We start from the raw sequence: 20,426 nt of genomic DNA, 5'->3' as shown, positions 1-20,426 counted from the left end.
TATTATTATTATTATTTTGAGTTTACTTGGCCCTGGATATGTGTGTGCACGTCTGTATTTTACCAAGAAAGGCTCCCCATATATCTCAAAGGGTCATTGGGAGGATGAATGAGATTATGCCACAAAGCACTTTGCACAGTTAAAGAATTTCATCAATTACTAATAATAGCAAAGGCTGGAAAGGAAGAGGGATCTGGTTGCCAGATGTAGCCTTGGCTGGTGCAGGAAGTCGGTCTAAGCCTCACCATCTCCCCCTTCCTCCCCCAAAAGGTCTTGGCCTCATAGACACAGCAGAAAGAAAGATGAAAGATGTTTGTGGGGATCCTGCGCTGGTGATACTGGAAACCATCCGTCTAAGGGATGTCCTGGAAGCCAGGGCTGTTCGAGAACAGCTTCTCCAAAGCTGTTCCTAAACCGATAAATTAATTCATCTGCCCTATGCTGTCTTATACCAAGCAATTCATTTGCTCCTTAAACCTCTCCCTGCTCCATTTTCCTGCTACAAATCCTCTCTTCGTTCTTCACCCAGTCCAATGCAAAACCCTATTAAAATGAATGGAAGTGGCAGAAGTGTAGTCGTGTGCCGTGCATTTTAATGGAGCTTGGCTTGTGCCTGAGATCTTCTTGGTAGATTGTGTCTGTGGATCCTAAACCCACTGGCTTTTCCCAAAGGCTCCAAATATATATGGTCAGATGGAGTTCATTTATCTGAGTATCCCTGAAGATAGAGGGAAAACATCGCCATACCTGGCGTGGAGATATACCGTATTTTATTTTATTTTATTTTATTTTATTTTGTTTTGTTTTGTTTTGTTTTGTTTTGTTTTGTTTTGTTTTGTTTTGTTTTGTTTTGTTCTGTTCTGTTCTGTTCTGTTCTGTTCTGTTCTGTTCTGCTAAGCAAGTAAAGTTTGGCTAGACTACAATCAGAGTGAGTGTTATCCGCAACTTCCAAATGCATTTGCCCCTAACATTTCCCTTATCCCAAAAAATCCAGTATTTTGAGGAAGCAGGTTTGGTGTCCAATCTAAATTTGCTGGCAGGTGATTGAATTCCACCTGAAAATAGTGGCAGTCTGGAAGCATCCTTTGTGTTCACATCAATTGACAGGGGCAGGCAGGCAGGCCCTGCCATGATGAGGCTTACACACCAAATCAGGGGTAGGCAACCTAAGGCCCGTGGGCCGGGTGCGGCCCAATCGCCTTCTCAATCTGGCCCACGGATGGTCCAGGAATCAGCGTGTTTTTACATGAGTAGAATGTGTCCTTTTATTTAAAATGCATCTCTGGGTTATTTGTGCGGCATAGGAATTTGTTCATTTCACACACACACCTCAAAAATAGTCCAGCCCATGGCTGAAAAAGGTTGCGGACCCCTGGACTAAAGAGACAAGACATACAAGCCAAAAGGGAATACAGGGTAAAATGAGAAACTTTGCCTTCAAGGCCAGGCCAAACTGCTAACCTACTGACTTATTTGAGAGATAATTAAACCCTGCAACTTTACTCCAAACTAAGATTTCTTTACCTTCGATGTCTACAGTGTGCACGCAAAGAAAACGCAAAGTTCTTTATAGCACAACCCTACACATATCTGCATTGAGTTCAAACTTGCTCCTCGTCCCATGGAAGCATGAAACCTTAGTTTCATGGCAGGCTTCATTTTGGACCAGTTTGGACCAGACACCCTGTCCTGCCATCCAGCTCACAATTGCAGTTATAGAGGGCTGCGTGTGTGCATTATAGTCTGTGTGCGAGTTTGAAGTTGTACATTGCTGAGAATATCTGTCCAAAGAAAATGAAAATAGACTGTTGTTCTCCCCCCTCTTTTTTCCCCTCTTTCTTTAAAGACAGAAATCAAAGAGAGTTGCACTGCATGAATGCACTGTTAGGAGATCAAGAGAGCACAGGAGTCTCAAGAGCTTAGCTCAAGAAGGGCAAAATATTTCCAAAAAGGGGCCTTCAAGACCTTGAACCAAGACCTGGAGGACTCTAGAACGTCTGGCTCACTAAGCTACACCACACCCTTCTTGCCAGATTTGTAGAATTGGAGAGTTGGAAGGGACCAACCCTCTGCAATGCAGGAATCTTTTGCCCAATGTACAACCTTGAGATTAAGATAAGGTTACCAGATTTTTTTCAATGAATCCGGGGACACAATCAATCAATCAATCAACTACACGTTCGGGATGTTGACGCTGCAGCAATGGTGGTGGCAGAGGGGCGGCCGCCGCCTTGACCTCAACCGCCACGTTTCCCCTTCCTCCGAGGTTTCTGTCTCCTTCCTCCATGAGCCTGGGCAGCCCCTGAGCTGTTGATTCTTCAGTGGTGGTGGGAAAGTGGTGCGCGGTGGGTCAGGCATGGAAGGCGGAGAAGGAGAGCCGAGAGCGGCGGTGAGGCTTGGGCAACACGATGCCTCCCTTCCCATTGGAGCAGCCCCAATCCCATTCCTACTTGCGTGCAAGCAGAAGGGGGCAGGGATCCCTCAGCTTGGAAGGGAGGCTTCCTGTTGCCTAACTGAGAGATCCCTGCCCTCTCCTGGTTGTCCCCAAGCTCTGATAGGCAGCATGGAGCCTCCCTTCGCAGCTTAGTTGCTGGGGTCAGGGAAGGTGGAGGCAGCCCAGAAGCTGCATCTTAGAGCCCCTCACCACCATCCTATGGGGACTTCCGAGCAGCTCCTGAAGCCAGCCAGAGCCAACTGCTCTGGGCTGCTGAGACTGCCGCTGCTGCATTTCCCAGGGACATTAGATAAAATCCAGGGATATTTCGGGGATGGAATTTGTCCAGGGACTTATTCGCAAATCTGGGGACTGTCCCCGAGAAACGGGGACGTCTGGTAACCCTAGATGAAGAGTCTCATGCCCTGCTGAATGAGCTACCTGCCCTGTACCATCTGATTTACACTGATGGCCTTTCATCCCAAACCTCAATTCTTTCCTCAGTGTGAGACTTGAAGCATGAACCACAAAAGCTCAGGCTAGTGAGCTGTATGAGCTCAGAGGCCAAGAGCCTTCTTTGGCCGTAAGGACAGTATTATAGAAAGAAAAATTGTTGAATCTAATACTACTGACCAAGCCATGGTTGTTGTTTTTTCTTAATTTTACCTTGGAAATGCTAAACAGGGTGTGTGTCTTATCCAGGAAGGCTCCTATGAGGTCCCAGTCCACCCCGGAAAACTGAACCCCTCTTCTCACTAATCTGGCTTTCTCTTGAAAGCCGAGGAGCCAAATAACCGCCTTCTCGGTGCCTGTCTCAAGCATATAAGCCTGCAAGGTGCATGAGGATTTGACAGCAGCCGGCATCAAAGTTTATGGCTGCCAATCCATGCGACCCCAAAGGACTGGAAGAGAGAATTTTTCTAATGAGTCCTGAAGGGATTTCCTTTCCCCAGAGCCCACCTGGGCATGTTGTTGTTTAGTTGATTAGTTGTGTCCGACTCTTCGTGACCCCATGGACCAGAACACGCCAGGCACTCCTGTCTTCCACTGCTTCCTGCAGTTTGGTCAAACTCATGCTGGTAGCTTCCAGAATACTGTCCCACCATCTCGTCCTCTGTCGTCCCCTTCTCCTTGTGCCCTCCATCTTTCCCAACATCAGGGTCTTTTCCAGAGAATCTTCTCTTCTCATGAGGTGGCCAAAGTATTGGAGCCTCAGCTTCACAACCTGTCCTTCCAGTGAGCACTCAGGGCTGATTTCCTTCAGAATGGAGAGGTTTGATCTTCTTGCAGTCCATGGGACTCTCAAGAGTCTCCTCCAGCACCATAATTCAAAAGCATCAATTCTTCGGTGATCAGCTTTCTTTATGGTCCAGCTCTCACTTCCATACATCACTACTGGGAAAACCATAGCTTTAACTATACGGACCTTTGTTGGTAAGGTGATGTCTCTGCTTTTTAAGATCCATCTGGGCATACACAGATGTAAAAGGTCTTCAAAAAGCAGTGCCCCTGGATTATAAACACTGGAACTCCTTGAGCTGCACAAGAGAATTTAAATGGTACCTATAAAGTTCTTTGGGTCTATCATTCTTGGCGTTCAAAACACAGTGTCTCTGATTTTAAAACGCCGCATGGGAGACGCCGGTCTTCCTTTGTTAGCAGATTTAACTTTCCGCTCTCCCTTTCCTTGACTCTCTTTCTGCTTTCTGTTCTTCTCATTCTTGGGGAGATGTAGTTTCCAGAGCCGTCATTTATACAGAGCAAAGCAAGGAGGGACCAATTTCAACACTGTAAAAAAAAAAAAGGCAGTGCTGCTAGGGCAGGTTTTGGAGCAGAAGTCCAGGACCGTACTCAGAAGGAGGAACAGGAAGGTCCTCAAAGGCAGCAGGGCTGGCTTACCATATTTTGAAACAAAGAGATTTGAAAGAGGTGGGTCCTTGTAATAATATTAAAGCCAGGGTCTAAAATTACCTAATTACCCTTTGAGAATCACTGTCTTATTGAGACAACTTGGATAGTTTCAACAGACTTTGGCAGACTTAGGCCCTAAACGATCCTATGCTCAGACATTGTCCACACCCTTTCAAACATATATTGGTAACTATACAGTCTTAGAGGGACGCGGGTGGCGCTGTGGGTAAAACCTCAGCGCCTAGGACTTGCCGATCGCATAGTCGGCAGTTCGAATCCCCGCGGCGGGGTGAGCTCCCGTCGTTCGGTCCCAGCGCCTGCCAACCTAGCAGTTTGAAAGCACCTCTGGGTGCAAGTAGATAAATAGGGACCGCTTACCAGTGGGAAGGTAAACGGCGTTCCGTGTGCTGTGCTGGCTCGCCAGATGCAGCTTCTCACGCGGCCACGTGACCCGGAAATGTCTGCGGACAGCACTGGCTCCCGGCCTCTAGAGTGAGATGAGCGCACAACCCTAGAGTCTGGCAAGACTGGCCCGAACGGGCAGGGGTACCTTTACCTTTTTATACAGTCTTAGAAATCTTTTTTTTTTTTTAATTAAAAGCTAGGATGCATGCAACTTTGAACATAGGTTGGGAGCTAGCATTGATTGCTCATGTTCTGTGATCTGGCTAGGCAAAATCTCCACAAAATCTAGTCCCTGTGGCACAACAGAGATGACGGCTCTTGGTTTCCATTTAAAACAAAGCAAGTGGCTAGTCCACATGATGGCTGGCATATGTCTGAAGATGGAAAGGTGGTGAATGCAGATAGTTGTGAGGAGTCCCTGCTTTTCACTGCCCCTCCCCTTCAAAACAAGGCCTAGGATTTCAATTCCATTAGAAGTGTGAAGTCTCTCTCATGTAGATCAGCATTAATTAGTGCTAACACGGTTATATGTACCTGCAATTTGTTGGTAGATTTTAGGTAACTTTGCTTGGGAGGGTCTCCTCAGTTATGTATCTCCTCAGTTCATGGGGCGAATCTACATACATTCGTTAGTTAGTTATAATGTAAGAAATGTTTTATAAAAATGTGACACCAGGAGGTGATCTGCCGGTAATGTCAAAATGCATTGAGCATTATATAACATTATTTAACGTTATTTTTAATAATGTTTTTACAGATCCATGTAGATCCAGCCACGCATGTATACTGATATCTCAAGGAGTTCTGCAGTTTCATACACCACAAGGATCCTACAGAGCCAATATGTGCAATGACCAAGGTGTGCATTCTCTGGGACCATTCTATTCTCCAGAGAATGACACACGTGTGTGTGTGTGTGTGTGTGTGTGTGTGTGTGTTTCACAAACCAACTCCTTCACAGGTGGTCAGGCTCCACAATAAAGGTTTTTATCATTTTGCAGTAAGGCCTTTAAAAAAGAATGCTTGTGTTTCAGGCACAGCGCTACATGCAGACATGTGCGCCCACATATTTTATAACTTATTGCATGCTGTATCCAAAACGATGTAACGTTAAGAAGTGGATTTTCTCTATTTCAGGCAACCTGGGAATATTTATAGTCTCTTTATGTTTTTTTGTTTTGTTTTTTTGTTTTTCCTTTTTTTAAAAAAAAACCCCTGCCCGTACGGGCCAGTCTTGACAGACTCTAGGGTTGTGCACTCATCTCACTCTAGAGGCCGGGAGCCAGCGCTGTCCACAGACACTTCCGGGTCACGTGGCCAGCGTGACGAAGCTGCTCTAGCAAGCCAGCACCAGAGCAGCACACGGAAACGCCGTTTACCTTCCCACCAGAGTGGTACCTATTTATCTACTTGCACTTAAGGGTGCTTTCGAACTGCTAGGTGGGCAGGAGCTGGGACCGAAAGACAGGAGCTCACCCTGCCACGGGGATTCGAACCGCCGACCATGCGATCGGCAAGCCCTAGGCACTGAGGTTTTACCCACAGCGCCACCCACGTCCCCTGGGAATATTTATAGTCTCTTTATGAGTGGAACTGTCAGCACTTTACGAGACTGACTGTGGGCTGCCAGCTGGCCATTTCCGTTGCAGAATCCTGATAAGATCTGTGTGGAAAACAGGCCTATCCTCCCTTTTGTGGGGAAAGTAAAATATATTAAGGCCAACCCCAAATCACAATGTGGTAAACAAACACGTGAGTTTCCCAAAATTCCTACGTGGGCTAGATATTAAGCCAGGCTTCCTCAACCTCGGCCATCCAGATGTTTTGAGATTACAGTTCCCCTCATCCCTGACCACTGGTCCTGCTAGCTAGGGATCATGGGAGTTGTAGTCCAAAAACATCTGGAGGGCCGAGGTTGAGGAAGCCTGTATTAAGTAAAGGAAATAAAATTAAACAACCAGCCTGAAGAAGAGTTTGCACGAACTTAAAATGAACCCGCCATTTTGTGATTTGGAGTTGGTCCTAAAGTACTACTGTCTTACAATCCAGGTATGGGGTTCCTCCCCGCATTGGACAAATACTACTCCAATCTGTACTGTACTGTGGAGACAGCAACCTTGAACTACCTTAAATGACTTTTAAAGGATTTGGCACCAGCTTGGCTGCAGGTGTTGCTGGAAGGAGGTTACAAAATGCCACCCAACTGTCTTAGAAATTCCACTCTGGATTTGTATAAGGTTTGCTCCTTAGCCTTTTATTCTGCCAGGTATAGATTTTTCCTCCAGGTGTACTCCCGAAGCCTTTCTCATGGATGAGTACAGTGGTACCTTGGGTTACAGACGCTTCAGGTTACGGACTCCACTAACCCAGAAAAAGTACTTCAGGTTAAGAACTTTGCTTCAGGATGAGAACAAAAATTGTGCAGCGGCGGCAGCAGTGGGGGGGGGGGCCATTAGCTAAAGTGGTACCTCAGGTTAAGAACAGTTTCAGGTTAAGAACAGACCTCCAGAACGAAGTAAGTTCTTAACCCGAGGTACCACTGTACAGCTGCAAGGTAGTGGAAGTGTAGAATCAGAGTTTTCCTTCAACTGACCACTCCAGGCAATTAAGCAGTAATTGCCTAACATTTGTTGTTGTTTAGTCGTTTAGTCATGTCCGACTCTTTGTGACCCCATGGACCAGAGCAAGCCAGGCACTCCTGTTTTCCACTGCCTCCCGCAGTTTGGTCAGACTTATGCTGGTAGCTTCGAGAACACTATCCAACCATCTCGTCCTCTGTCGTCCCCTTCTCCTTGTGCCCTCCATCTTTCCCAGCATCAGGGTCTTTTCCAGGGAGTCTTCTCTTCTCATGAGGTGGCCAAAGTATTGGAGCCTCAGCTTCAGGATCTGTCCTTCCAGTGAGCATTCAGGGCTGATTTCCTTCAGAATGGATAGGTTTTATCTTCTTGCAGTCCATGGGACTCTCAAGAGTCTCCTCCAGCACCGTAATTCGAAAGCATCAATTCTTTGGCGATCAGCCTTCTTTATGGTCCAGCTCTCACTTCCATACATCGCAACTGGGAAAACCAGAGCTTTAACTATACGGACCTTTGTCGGCAATGTGATGTCATTGCCTAACATAGGAATTGTTAATCAGCCACCATAACAATATCCTTATTACCGGTATGTTTAGTAAGAATGGATGTTGTTTAGTGAAGCCTTACTGAGAAGTTCTTAAGGGCAACTAACTGTAAGGACAGCTGTAGCTTCAAAAAACAACAACTCCTTTGGCAGGGGAAGAAAAGGTAAAGGTAAAGGGACCCCTGACCATTAGGTCCAGTCGTGGCCGACTCTGGGGTTGCGGTGCTCATCTCGTTTTATTGGCCAAGGGAGCCAGTGTACAGCTTCCGGGTTGTGGCCAGCATGACTAAGCCACTTCTGGCGAACCAGAACAGTGCATGGAAATGCTGTTTACCTTCCCACCAGAGCAGTACCTATTTATCTACTTGCACTTTGTGCTTTCGAACTGCTAGGTTGGCAGGAGCAGGGACCGAGCAACGGGAGCTCACCCCGTTGCGGGGATTCGAACTGCCAACCTTCTGATTGGCAAGTCCTAGGCTCTGTGGTTTAACCCACAGCGCCACCTGTAAACATAATAGTAAAAAAGATATATAAGATATAATAGTAAAAAAGATATATAATAGTAAAAAAAAAATATAATTTTGTCTGCACATACAGCATGTAGACTGAGTCTCCAAGAACAGTTAATTATAAATTCAAAGTGACAATGACCCAGCTCTACCCCCCCGAACATTAATATCCCCCCCCCCAGCTTTTTAAGGGAAAACTCTTTCATCCCAGTCCTCAGGTCCATCAACTCTTGAGTGAAGAGTTTCCATCTGCAGCATCTCAAGGACTCTCAGTGCTGGGGAAATAATGGGAAACACAATGTTTTGTCTAGCCTTGAGAGGAGTAGAATGTTACCGGGGTTGATTGCTCAGTTGGTAGAGGATGAGGCTCTTAATCTCAGGGTTGTGGGTTGGAGCACGACGTTGGGCAAAAGATTCCTGCATTGCAGGGGGTTAAACTAGATTGCCCTCTGGGTCCCTTTCAACTCTATGATTCTGTGATCTGTGATTAAGAAATCTGTTGTGGCAACAACAACATATTAACATATTACTTATACCCCGCCCATCTGGCTGGGTTTCCCTAGCCACTCGGGGCGGCTTCCAACAAGAGATTGAAAATACATTAAAACACCAGTCATTAAAAACTTTCCTAAACAGGGCTGCCTTCAGATGTCTTCTAAACATCAGATGGTTGTTTATTTCTTTGACATCTGATGGGAGGGCATTCCACAGGGCGGGTGCCACTACCGAGAAGGCCCTCTGCCTGGTTCCCTGTAACTTTGCTTCTCGCAGTGAGGGAACCGTCAGAAGGCCCTCGGAGCTGGACCTCAGTGTCTGGGCAGAACGATGGGGGGTGGAGACACTCCTTCAGGTATACTGGGCTGAGGCCATTTAGGGCTTTAAAGGTCAGCACCAACACTTTGAATTGTGCTCGGAAACGTACTAGGAGCCAGTGTAGGTCTTTCAAGATGTTATATGATCTCAGCGGCCGCTCCCAGTCACCAGTCTAGCTGCCACATTCTGGATTAGTTGCAGTTTCCAGGTCACCTTCAAAGGTAGCCCCACGGAGAGCGCATTGCAGTAGTCCAATTGAGAGATAACTAGAGCATGCACCACTCTGGCGAGACAGTCCGTGGGCAGGTAGGGTCTCAGCCTGCATACCAGATGCAGCTGGTAGACAGCTGCCCTGGACACAGAATGTTAGCTTCTGTGCAGGTATCCACACTACATTTCTTGCAAAATGGGTTCATTGGGCTCCTGTTCTTTCCCTGTTTCATAGGAAGTATACAGGAAGCTCCCTTCTATTGGATCAGGCCACGGGTACATCTAGCTCAGTACCCTGTCGGGCAGTGGACTCAGTGGACTGGCACTGCCAGTCCCAGCCCACCCCAAAGATGCTGTCAGAGGCTGACTCCTTCTGCCTGCAAAGCAGATGCTCGATTGCTGAATCATGGCCCTACCCCCAAACTTCAAGGGGTCCTTCCATCCAGCACCAATGGCTGAGAATCTATCCCAGACTTCCTTCTCTAGCTGGCCTCCAGATGTTCTTCAGCTCCAGCTCCCATCACTTGCAGCCAGACTCCAAAACATCGGGAGGGAACCAGCAGGAGGAAGCCTGAATTCAATCCCGTATTCTGCTGTTGGAAAAACCTGCAGCACTGGGTACAGCAAATGGCAGAGGGTGCTGGATTCTGTGACCTGCTCAGAGAGGAATAGGATAGGGTTGCCGTATTTCAAAAAGTGAAGATCTAGACACAAAAGTTGTACGTTGTTGAGCTTTTTCTGGGCTTTTTTTTGCAAAGTCTCCAAAAGAAATGCCTTATATCTTAGAGGTAAGATATAAAGTTTGAAATAAATATATCAATAATCGTTAATAATAATAAAAAGTGGGAACATGCTTGGGCCATGCCATCATGCCCTTCTTGGTGTGTGTGTGTGTGTGTGTGTGTGTGTGTGTACACATATATGGTACATATGTGTGTGTGTGTGTGTACACATATATGGTACATATGTGTGTGTGTGTGTGTGTGTGTGTGTGTGTGTAATATGGAGTTTCTTTGTATCCCTCTCTTCCTCCATAGATGTCAGGACTAACAATCATAGGCTAATTTCCATTTTATCCTTGTAAGAATCTTCTGAGGGAGGTTAGGCTGAGCAATAGTAACTTGAAACTTAGCAGTTCCAGTTGTTCATTTCACTGCAGTTACTGAGCTGAAGAGCTGGGTCCTAACAGGGGGAACAGCCACATTAGCTTTCAAAGACTACAGTGGTACCTCGGGTTAAGTACTTAATTCGTTCCGGAGGTCCATTCTTTTTTTTAAAAAAAAAATAATATTTATTAAATTTTCCAATAAAAACATATAAATACAAAACAACTACAATGAAAACAAACACAAACAAAAAATAACAAGTATAATTTCAAAACTTATTTTCTCAACCTTATTTCCCCGACTTCCTCATACCTCACCATTTTGTATTCTAATTTCATTATTCCATCAGCAAATCCCTTCCCTTATTTCCCAAAATTTTTTACTAATTCCATTTCTTTTCTTACTTTAATATCTCTGAAAACCAATATTTTTAGATCCATGTCAATCTAACATTCTTTAATCTTGTAATATTTATTAAGATAGTCTTTAAATTTCTTCCAATCTTCTTCCACTGTCTCTTTCTCCTGGTCTCGGATTCTGCCCGTCATCTCTGCGAGTCCCATGTAGTCTGTCATCTTCATCTGCCATTCTTCCAGAGTGGGTAGATCTGATGTCTTCCAATACTTTGCAATAAGGATCCTTGCTGCTGTTGTGGCATACAAAAACAAAGTTCTATCCTTTTTTAACACCACATGGCTTACCATACCCAGGAGAAAGGCCTCTGGTTTCTTCAGGAAAGTGTATTTAAACATCTTTTTCATTTCATTATATATCATTTCCCAGAAAGCCTTAATCCTTGGGCATGCCGGAGGTCCATTCTGAACCTGAAACTGTTCTTAACCCGAAGCACCACTTTACCTAATGGGGACTTCCGCTGCCGCCGCACAGCCGGAGCACAATTTCTGTTCTCATCCTGAAGCAAAGTTCTTAACTATGATTCTATGATTCTATGATTCTATGATTCTATGATTTCTGGCTTAGCAGAGTCTGTAACCTGAAGCGTCTGTAACCTGAGGTACCACTGTAATCCATGTCTCTTCTTTTCCCCAAATCCATTTATCGCCTATTTAGAGCTAAACAAATGGAAGATCCTCCACACTTTCAGAGTTTCCCATTCTAAATATAACGCTAAAACAAAAGGGAAGCCAAGGGAAAAGCAGGTCTAGAGGGATTTAGAATAGGATGACAATGATCGACACAAACCCTTTACCATAATTTTGACTCTAATCTGTTAACCAAACTCAAACTTCTTTTCTTCTAGGCATTTTCCAGAACGCTTAGAAATTGCAAACAGTAGGCCTTCTGCAGAGAAGGAGAAGTGTTTCCCATTCTCTCTTTTCCCCCTCCTGTGCATTTAAGAGGAAATCTAATCAAGTCACCCCCCAGCCCCAACTGCAGATGGGAAAATCATTATTGGATTAGATGGCTGACCTGCAGAGGTTGATGGGTTCGGCATGTGTGGTCCAGGAAATAATCTATAATGCAAAACAAAACTTGGATGGCAAGGCATTGTGTCCTTTAAAGGGCATCGACATCAGTTTGATTAATGGCACTTGCCTGTAATGCCCTTCGTAGGTCCCTTTGTTCTTTGGCTTACTATTGGCAGCTGCTAAGGTACATTATCCTCAAAAAACAAGGGAGCTACAGGAGGGGGAACAACATTGGTTGGTTTTGCCTCCTCCTACGCAGGTGGCGCTGTGGGTTAAACCACAGAGCCTAGGACTTGCCGATCAGAAGGTTGGGGGTTCGAATCCCGCGACGGGGTGAGCTCCCGTTGCTCGGTCCCAGCTCCTGCCAACCTAGCAGTTCAAAAGCACGTCAAAGTGCAAGTAGATAAATAGGTACCGCTCCGGTGGGAAGGTAAACAGCATTTCCGTGCATTGCTCTGGTTCACCAGAAGCGGCTTAGTCATGCTGGCCACATGTCCTGGAAGCTGTATGCCAGCTCCCTTGGCCAATAAAGCGAGATGAGCGCCGCAACCCCAGAGTCGGCCACAACTGGACCTAATGGTCAGGGGTCCCTTTACCTTTAGTATTCCCTAAATGTTTAGGTAAGATCCAGCAGTGGAATGTTTTTGCTGCCAGTTGAAGGCATACCTGTTTTCAGGTTTTCAGGTTTTCCCTGGTCCTTCATACTAGTCAGTACCGCGATGGCGTTACTGATTTTGTTGCTGCCCATTGAGATTGGCGTTACTGATTTTGTTGCTGCCTGGAAAAGACTCAATATGGAGGCCGAATGGCCGAAGTATTGGGAAATATTAGAAAAAGATGGAGATAATTGGAAATTGCAGAGTCTGGAGAAAATGAAAGATAAAGTGCGAGATTGGTTACATTACGCTCAGATTAAAGAAGTTTTTAAACTTGACAAAAAGTTAGGATTCCAGGTGGAAAAATTGAAGTTGGAAACGGAATTGTTAGAGCCTAAGACTAAAGTACTTTCAAGAATGTATAACTTGCTGTTAAAATGGAACACACAAGATGAAACGGTCAAATCGGCTATGATAAAGTGGGCACAGGACATTGGGTATAATATCATGTTTGAGGACTGGGAAAGGTTGTGGACCATTGGGCTGAATTTCACTGCATGTAATGCTTTGAAAGAAAATGTTATGAAAATGATATATAGATGGTACATGACCCCAGTTAAACTTGCAAAAATATACCACTTGTCTGATAACAAATGTTGGAAATGTAAAGAAAATGAAGGAACGTTCTTTCACCTCTGGTGGACTTGCCCTAGAGTGAAGGCTTTCTGGGAAATGATATATAATGAGCTGGAAAAGGTATTTAAGTATACCTTTCCTAAGAAACCAGAGGCCTTCCTTCTGGGTATTGTCGGCCAGAGGGTGTTAAAGAAGGACCGAACATTTTTTATGTATGCAACAACGGCAGCAAGGATACTCGTCGCCAAGCATTGGAAAACCCAAGATTTACCCACACTGGAAGAATGGCAGATGCAACTGATAGACTACATGGAACTGGCTGAGATGACTGGCAGAATCCGAGACCTGGGAGAGGAGACGGTAGAAGAAGACTGGAAGAAATTCAAGACCTACCTACAGAAACACTGTAAATTGTATGAATGTTAAGAAGGATGCTAGATTATAAATAACATGGCACCATTAAACTAGATGAAGTGAAATATGAAAATAAGTTAAATTTAAGATAAGACAAATTTTGGATAACTATCAGGCTAAATTTAAATCTTTAAGGTTTGAATAAATGATATCTAAAACTAGAGATACAATTGGAAAATTAGAAAATAAGAATGGAAATAAGGTGATAAATTACTGGTTAAAATTTTATATCTAGGAACGCAGGAGCGGGAGATGTGAGGGAGTCCAAAGAAGTTAAGAAAATATGTTAAGATATGTGTTACACTGTTTTTCTGTATTGTAATTATAAAAAAATTGTCAATAAATATTTATATAAAAAAAGAGATTGTTAATTTTTTTATTATTGAGTGCACTGCTTTGGCAGCTCTTTGTGTGAATCAGGGGTGGGGAACCTGAGGCCCTTTTGGTGTTGTTGGGACTCCCATCAGCTGGAATAGCTAAGTCAGTAGAGCACGAGACTCTTAATCTCAAGGTTGTGGGTTTGAGCCCCACGTTGGGCAAAAGAACCCTACATTGTAGGGGCTTGGACTTGTGGTCCCTTCCAACTCTACGTTTCTATGAGTTTGTTAGCTCCCCATCACGCCCAGCCAGCATGGGCTATGGTCAGGGATGGTGGGGGATGTAGGCCAACAACATCTGGGAGGACCACAGGTGGTACCCACTGCTGCTATAAACGGAAAGAAGTACAGAAATATTTCAATAAATAAACATGGAATGGTTGTGTCTTTTGAAGCATCTTGTACGGGGCTCCACAGCGTGCTACACCTCAGTATACAACAATGTCCACTAGCTTATGTGACTTTACAAAGGAGTAGACACATTCATGTAGGGACGCGGGTGGCGCTGTGGGTTAAACCACAGAGCCTAGGGCTTGTCGATCGGAAGGTCGGTGGTTTGAATCCCCGCGATGGGGTGAGCTCCTGTTGCTCGGTCCCTGCTCCTGCCAACCTAGCAGTTCGAAAGCACGTCAAAAGTGCAAGTAGATAAATAGGTACCACTTCAGCGGGAAGATAAATGGCATTTCCGTGCACTGCTCTGGTTTTGCCAGAAGTGGCTTAGTCGTGCTGGCCACATGACCCGGAAGCTGTCTGCGGACAAATGCCAGCTCCCTCGGCCTATAGAGCGAGATAAGCACACAACCCCAGAGTCGTCTGCGACTGGACCTAATGGTCAGGGGTCCCTTTACCTTTACCTTTTAGACACATTCATGGATATGGGTGAACTCAGGGACTGTTGTAGTTCACTGGAGAACTCATTCTCAAAGGCAGCTGTTGGCATCCATCTGTCTCAAAAGACAATGGAGTGCACCTCCGAGGGTCAAACCACTGGGCTAGCAGCACTGAAGTGACCTCCCTTGGGTGCAAACCTGGGCAGTGTGTATGGAGATCCTGAGCTGCCCAGATGACAAGACTCTTGGCCTGGCTGATGTGGTCCAAAGGAAAGCAGAGCAACACGTTTGGCACCAGCTTGGCTGCAGGAGTTGCAGGAAGGAGGCGTTCAAGGCGCCACCCAACCGTCTTAGGCAGCTGCATAGCATGGGTTGGTGGTGCCTGGGGCGTAAATGTGAACAGTGGGACGAGGATGGTGGCCGCACCAGCCCAAAACCTCACCACCAACCAAGCCGCAGTGGTCTGACGTGCGATGGAGGAGACCGGGTGGCGTGCGTGAAGTCAGGTGAAACAAGGGGCGGGACAAAGAGGCTCAAAGCTGCCCCACAAGGACGGCAGACCTGAGGGCTGTGGCGCTCTGTTCGCAAAGGAGGCGGTTGCCAGAGCCTCTCATTGGTGGGCAATAATGGTGGCATCCCCTCTCTCCCTCCATCCCTCTCAGTTGGGGGGGGGCCACACACGGGTTGTGCTGGTCCCAAAGAGAAGGCGGAGCCACCTCTTCACTAGCCCCAAAGGCTTCCTTGCAGAACTTATGATATCTGGTTTTGAGGATTGAACATAATGTTGGTTTATAGAAGTTGGGTTTCTTGTGTGTTATCTTGAAGTAGATGTATTGAATAATTTTCTTTTCCTTTTAAAAAAAGTTTTTATTATTGAAATAATTCAGCATTAATACACACATATTGCGAATATACAAGCATGCAAACATACATTTCATACAATCCTTAAAAATGTTCAAACACACCTACATTCAGTCCCACAGATAATTCCTTTTCCCATCACCATCCACCACCCCTCACCCTTCACCCCCTCCTTTGTGTTAGACTTCCAATCTACTCAATTGCAATTTCTTTCCACTTCTATTACTTTCTTTCACACACCTTTAACCTAATTTCATGCCCCTTTTTCTATTACACATTGTTATCCATCTTATCCTTTAAACACCTTCCAGTCCCTGTCTATCTTCTCTTTTGAGATCCTTCCCATTTCTCCCATTGTTTTGAATATATTGTAATACTCCAATAATTTGGCAAGCCACTCTGTTTTTATCGGTATAATACCACTTATTCGGTATTATACCGAATAATTTTCTATAGATAGCTGACAGATGAAGAATCAGAAGTTCTCATTCTCTTTCTTGATTTCTTTTTCTTTCCCTCTTTCTCCCCTTTTTCTTCTTCTTCTTCTTCTCCTCCTCCTCTCTATTTCTGCTGTGTTTTTATTTAGCTTTTTAGTTTTGATAAAAAGATATCTGATACTAATCTTTGTATTCCCCCCCCCCAAAAAAATGCACAATTTATATTTTTTAGAGACAGACAGATGCCGACCAATGTATGTGAACTTTATTGTGTTTTGTAGGCTACTTTGGGAGGGTTTTGCCCTGGAAGGTCCTACTGCGATACTTAGATAAATAAATACAGTCTTGCAAAACATGTGGAGTTGCAATCCCACTCATAAATTACAGGGTGTGGGGTGGAAGCTCCACTGAAGGCAGTGGGATGTTGAGTAGACATGTGTGCTGTTGGAGGAGTTCAAGGGTTTAAAGGGGGGGGCAGGAATAGCATGATTTATCTTTGTGTTAAAATAAAATATTTTCCTAATTAGCTATGGGAGCCTTTCAGAGCCGAACATGCTAGCATGCAAATGCCATAGCAATACAGTGGTACCTCGGGTTAAGTACTTAATTTGTTCCGGAGGTCCGTACTTAACCTGAAACTGTTCTTAACCTGAAGCACCACTTTAGCTAATGGGGCCTCCTGCTGCCACCGTGCCGCCAGAGCACGATTTCTGTTCTCTTCCTGAAGCAAAGTTCTTAACCTGGAGCACTATTTCTGGGTTAGCGGAGTCTGTAACCTGAAGCGTATGTAACCTGAGGCGTATGTAACCCGAGGTACCACTGTAGACCAGAGTTTCTCTACTTCCTGATGCTCTCATTTGTTCATTCAGAAATACGCCGTTTTGTTTTGCTCTCAAGCAGAGGAGCAGGGCGCCCTCTTGTGGGCAGGCCTGCACAGCCCATGTTGATGGATGGTGGCTTGACCTCCACAGGAATTTCCGTTGTGTTGCATGGCGGTGCCACCTGTGCTTCTTCGATCTGTTATATCTTCAACAGTGGAAGCTGCTTGGTACAGGTCCAAATCAAAGGACAAAAATAGGAATGGAGTCAAGTGGCTGGAGCAGAGTACAGGGAGCCTGCAAGGAAGCATGAAATCCCTGCTTTGCAGCAGAGTGCTTTTCAGCTCGCTTGATGGGTTGATCTCTGCAGAAGCTGTGTTTTGATCTCATTTTTAATACGCATTTTCACTCATTTTAAAAGCATAGGAAAGCATACAACAGTGGGGGGGGGGACTCCATTACAACGAGCAAGCTACATGTAGAGCGGTATTATGGTTACATTACGAGAATGTAGGGATGCGGGTGGTGCTGTGGCCTACACCATTGAGCCTTGGGCTTGCCGATCAGAAGGTCGGCGGTTTGAATCCCGTTGCTCGGTCCCAGCTCCTGCCAACCTAGCAGTTCGAAAGCACCTCAAAGTGCAAGTAGATAAATAGGTACCACTCCAGTGGGAAGGTAAATGGCGTTTCCGTGTGCTGCTCTGGTTCGCCAGAAGCGGCTTAGTCATGCTGGCCACTTGACCTGGGAAAACTGTCTGCAGACAAACGTCGGCTCCCTCGGCCAGTAAAGCAAGATGAGCGCTGCAACCCCAGAGTCGTTTGCGACTGGACTTAACTGTCAGGGGTCCTTTACCTTTACTAGAATGTAAAAGTTGTGTGTGTCAGCCTTTCGCAAAGTACTGGAAATCTGGTTGTTGCTGAGAGGGTGATCCAGGCTAAGAGGTTCCCTTTACTCTTTTGTAAGTGGGAACTGTTTGTGATTCTTGTAAAATAACAACCTTTGAAGTAAGTCCCCCGTGAACTCAGTGGGGAGACTGCCGTTCTTAGACTGCAGTCTTAGCATTATTTGCTGTTTCCTCTCTGGCTGTTTGGCCAGGGCTTTCCTCCCTGTTGCAGCACTGGACTAGGAGGAGAAAACGCACATTAACCAGGCTCTCCTACCCCTTTTCCCCTGAACCTGGGAGGCTAGCAGTACCTCAAACTCCCCAGGGACAAAAAGACTGCTAATTTCAAGCAAGCTGAGCCTATACAGTCATACCTCGGGTTACAGACACTTCAGACTGCGCGTTTTTGGGTTACGGATGTGCCGAAACCTGGAAGTACCGGGATGTGTTACTTCCGGGTTTTGGCGCTCAGGCATGCACAGAAGCACTAAATCACGCTTTGCACATGTGCAGAAGTGCCAAATCACAACCTGCGTGTGCGCAGACGCGGGGCTGCAGGCTGTGAATGCTGCGGGTTGCGAACGGGCCTCCCGCACAGATCACATTCGCAACCTGAGCGAACTATAATAGGGCATCACTTTGATAAGAAAATGGGAAATTATAATTTTTTGACTTTTTGTTCATATTGTTGTATATTTATAAAATAGGACAGAAAGGTAAAAGTAAGTAAGGATGGATTAATGTCAACAGTCCATCGTCATTCATTTCCATTCCCAGCATTCTAATCTTAAGTCTATCAATCTTCTCCCTTCTCCACCAGCCTCCATGGAGACCTTGGGGTTCACAGGTGGATTTAGAGGAGTGCAACTGGTTCGGAGCCTCAGGGGCACCACAGCTACGATGTAGAATGGGAGACAAGAGGCTGCTGGTGCTGAACTTTGGTGTTGCACACGATGCCGCTGAAATTTGAGACTCCAAGGTCACTGTATCTTTGCTAGAAATTCCTACATGTCAACAAGGCCAAGCAAAGTTGGTTGCAATTCCAACACAGGCTCCGAGATAACATTACTGTCTCTCAAAACAAATCCTTGGGGAAAGAGCACAAGTTTACAACTGGTTACAAAACGGCTTTCCTCTGGCTTTCTTTGGAGGCTTCAGTCCTCTGTTAAATGGCAAAATAGGAGGTGACATCTGCTACACATCTCCTGTGCTCTATCACTAATTGGCACATATCAATGTATACATACAGGCTCACTCGTAGAATCATCACTTTGTTGTAGTGAATGGGCTTGCATGTTCCTATGACCCTTGTGAGTGAAGCCACCAGGAGTCTCTTACTCCCAGAAGGGTCACCCAAGGCAGTAAGGTCAAAGGGGAGAAGCTAGACAAAGAATGATCCAATAATTCCTCAACGGACTTTCTTCAGTATCAACTTTGTTGGACTGGTCGTGTTGTGCAGAGGCCCGATTATCGTCCTCCAAAGCAACTACTCTATTCCAAACTTAAAAATGGAAAGCGTCATGCTGGTGGTCAACAAAAGAGGTTCAAAGACTCTCTCAAGGCAAATCTTTTAAAATGTAGTATAAACACTGACAACTGGGAAACACTGGCCTGCGAGCGCTCCAGTTGGAGAACAGCCTTTACCAAAGGTGTCATGGGCTTTGAAGACGCTCGAACTCAGGACAAAAAGAAGACATGTGCTAAGAGGAAGGCACGCTTGGCAAACCCTCACAGTGATCAACTCCCACCCGGAATCCAATGTCCCCACTGTGGAAGGACTTGTGGATCCAGAATTGGCCTCCACAGTCACTTACAGACTCACTGTTAAGACCGTATTTATGGAAGACAATCTTAATGGGCTACGAGTGATTGGAGAAGAAGAAGAATAATAATGTGTTCCTCTCTTCATGGTCCAGCATTGTGGTCTTCTCTGCTGGGTGTGTCTGCTTTTATATCCCCCACCTCTGCTAAAAGTGTATTCCTGTCCATCCGTCCGTCCGTCTCTGTGTGCGATTTCTGTGTGTCCTGTATGTATGTACTTGAGAATAGTGTGGCTTGGCCACTCCACCATTTGAAGGGGAGGCTAACCCCCAGCTTTCAGAGAACAGGCAGGCCAAAAGCAACAGTACAGTGTAATACTACACATAGCAGAAGAGATAAGACTGTCCTCCGTTCCCACACTCTCCCAGACAGGCATGCGAATTACACCAATCACATCTGCAACATCGGAAGCATGAAATACTAACAAAAAGGTGCCTGTCTTCACCAGAAAGCGTCACACTTTTGACATTTTTTTGCATACCCTCGAGTACTACCAGAAAAAAAAAGCACCGGGCATGAAGGCATGCAGAAACTACCTTATTCTACAGAGGGGGGAAATGTATATTTCTTGCCCATTTTGCCTCTGGCCCTGTCCATTTCTGAAGATATGCCTGTGTTAGCAGAGACTCAGTTCGTTTGGGGCAAAAATGAGTGGTCTACTTGATCGGACAGCGCCACCCTAGATGACGTCCCAGGATCCTCAATGTTCAGGTATTCTGCGGCAAACATGCAAGAGCTCCTCAACGGAAAAGTTCAGATGGGAATAGGGGTTCCCTGAAGGAAGTTTGAACACCATGCGCTTGACACTGCAGATT

The sequence above is a fragment of the Podarcis erhardii genome, assembly GCF_964252035.2.
Source record: "Podarcis erhardii genome assembly, chromosome: 6".
Classification (NCBI taxonomy): Eukaryota; Metazoa; Chordata; class Lepidosauria; order Squamata; family Lacertidae; genus Podarcis; species Podarcis erhardii.
The sequence above is the reverse complement of the archived record's forward strand: the minus strand, read 5'-3'. Positions refer to the sequence as shown.